This window comes from Notothenia rossii (assembly GCF_949606895.1).
Source record: "Notothenia rossii genome assembly, chromosome: 7".
NCBI classification, from domain to species: Eukaryota; Metazoa; Chordata; class Actinopteri; order Perciformes; family Nototheniidae; genus Notothenia; species Notothenia rossii.
Genome location: NC_136905.1, coordinates 35616000 through 35618754, shown reverse-complemented (window position 1 = coordinate 35618754; position 2755 = coordinate 35616000). Strand labels below are relative to the sequence as shown.

The following is a 2755-nucleotide window of genomic DNA, read 5'->3' as shown; positions in this document are numbered from 1 at the left end:
TCATCAGCTCAAATTCACCTCGCTTCAAATTGAAGAAGACAAGAATGATCACATTCATCATATCCCACAATGACCATTCATGCCGGTCCTGTGACGTGATCCTCTCAGGCCGCTGCGTGCCAGAAAGCGACGTGAGACTTCACCCTATGAAATCTCCGCCAACCGGAGCCCAGGCTGGTCACCCTCTCCCCCTCCTCACCACTCTGCATACCCTCCCCCTCTCCGATGGCCTACGTGCAGACTGGCAGCATCTCAGCTCCAGCCTCTTTCTCCTCTCAATTAGATTCTGCCCTCTCCCCACCGTGCATTGTGTTGAGTTAACATCACCCCATATTACCGATTTTAAACGTCACAGAGTTTATGCGCACACACACAGTTGCATTACAAATTCACACAAATTGTTGGAGTCTGTGCACACACATACACACTGTCAAAGAGCTCCAGCCACATTAATTGTAATTATATGCAGACTACATTACTGGTTGCAGTACCCATTCAAATGTGTTTGAACACAGTGCAGCTGAGGATGCAGCCCTTGCATCTTTTCTGTTAGATTTGCTTCTTTTTTTTCAATTTGATGAGATATTTATACATGGAAATATCTGAATTGTATCTGCAGTTTGATGATTTACAAAGTTGAATATGTACCATCTTTATTCAGTATCCTTAATGGTCATTCACCATACTCTTTGCTCGTAAAGCTGGATGTTATTTCCGGAATCACTGCCGGGCTTAAGTACTATTACATCTTAAGATGCAGACTTTGCGGTCGACTGCCGAAATCAGTGCCGGGCTTACATAAACACCAAGCATGGGTCAACGTCTGGCGTCGCAGGGTTGACCAAGAAGCGGACCCGAAGGCCGCAACCTGACGTCGCAGGGTTAAACATAATGCAGACCCAAAGGCTGCAACCTGACGTTGCAGGGTTAAACATAACGCAGACCCACAGGCCGCAACCTGACGTCGCAGGGTTAAACATGACACAGACCCGGAGGTCACAACCTGACGTCCAGGGTTTAAACATGACACAGTGACACGTATACATGCTGACGTGCTATAAGACCAACACCAGTTATATGCATAAATACCAAGTTTGATGTTTGAGAGACCTTTGGATAGCCAGCACACACTGATGTCCGGGCGAATGTAGGATTATGAAGGCAGAGGAGGACCACCGTCCGAGTTGCAGGGATGAGGAAAAAATGCCTTGATTGGCAGCGGGGGTGGCTGCACCTATTTGAACGAAATCCCTGATATACTATTGTAACGTTCGACAAAGGGAGTCGGAAACAGGCTTCAAGTTATGGAGGGTTTATTAACTCCTTTGTTCACACACAGAGACAGGTTACATGTATAGGTTGTAGGTTTATCCTCACACACACTCTACACCCCAACTCACACCCATATATAGGGTCAACATCACAACGTCCCCGTCCTCCCCCGTCTGCTCCCCCAACCACAGGCCCCCACCCCGACCAGCATCAATGTGCAGCTCTGTGATTGGCAGAGAGACGGGGGATGCTGGAGTGACACACTCAGCACCCTATACACAGGGTCGCTACACTACCCCCCTACTACAAATTTCCTCGCCCACGAGGAACAAATCAAACCTAGCACAAAAAAACTATAACTAAACATTGTTAGTTGAACTAGGAGACCAGGGCACATACTTGCCCTCTACAGGAACCGAGGGGTCTCACTACTAACCAAAACTACCACACAAAGTCTCTGAACCGACTCGGGGGTGGTGTCTGCCTTCTCTGCAGGGGGGCTGGGGTCATGGGGACAGGGGGTGCCGGTTCTGGTCCAGGCAGGGAAAAGGGAAATAAATTGGGGCGTCCAGCTCTTGCTGTTGCTTCTACGTTCACTGTCTGGAGCTCCCGGCAAATAACCTCTTCAACTTGTCGAGCTGCAGCATAGACTGTGTCCTCCTCCAGCAGCTCCTTTTCACGGGTCTCTCTCCTCTCAGAGTAGTGGCCTCCGGCGGCGGCACACGGGCGGCGGTTTCTAGGTTCAGTTTATAGGGTACTCACAGGGTGTGTAGTCCCAGCAGGTTCAGCAGGGGTGTGGATACGGGTCATAGTGAACACAGGCCCCTCCGTGGAAACTCACTGTGCCTGCCTGAAGATCCAGGTGGCAACAAGATGCCCTCAAAAAGTCCACGCCCAGAATACACGGGTCCTGTACATCTGCTATCCACACCGGATGATGCGCTTCAACTCCCCACACCGACACAGTCAGCAAGCCTTTTCCTTTCATAGGTGCCAGCTCTCCCGTGACTGTGCGTAGACGCACCGCTGTCGGTTCTGAATGAGTCCCACTGGGCAACACATCTGCTCTCACCAGGGTTACTGTCGAGCCTGTGTCCACCAGTGCAGTGCAGGGCACCCCTTCCACAGTGACAGGGACATAACAGGAATCCCCACCACCAGCACGGCCCACCGCGACAACAGGCTCCAAGCATGTGCTGTCATCTTCTTCAGGAAGGAGTAGAGCCTGGCTCCCCCGGCTGTGCTGTCGGGCTCCTTCCCCGGATGTCTGTGTTGGTGGCCATAAGGCTGTGGTTTGGTTGTTTTTTTTTTGGGCCTGGCTCCGCATCTTCCCCTTTATGCGGGCCCCACGTTGTTTCCCTGGGTCCGGTGTGCCTTGGGGCAGTCTCTGGCCAAATGTCCTGGTTGACCACACCCCCAGCAGACCCTGGTACTTGGCCTGCGTGTTGGCTGCAGAGACACAGCCCTAATCAGTTCAGTCATT

At 51.5% G+C, this 2755-nt stretch overlaps 1 protein-coding gene across 2 annotated transcripts in view; it reads left to right on the top strand.

Moving 5' to 3' along the window:
- Window positions 1-2755, top strand: part of LOC307046683 (uncharacterized protein) — a 377110-nt gene that overhangs the window by 25039 nt on the left and 349316 nt on the right. The window lies entirely within an intron of this gene.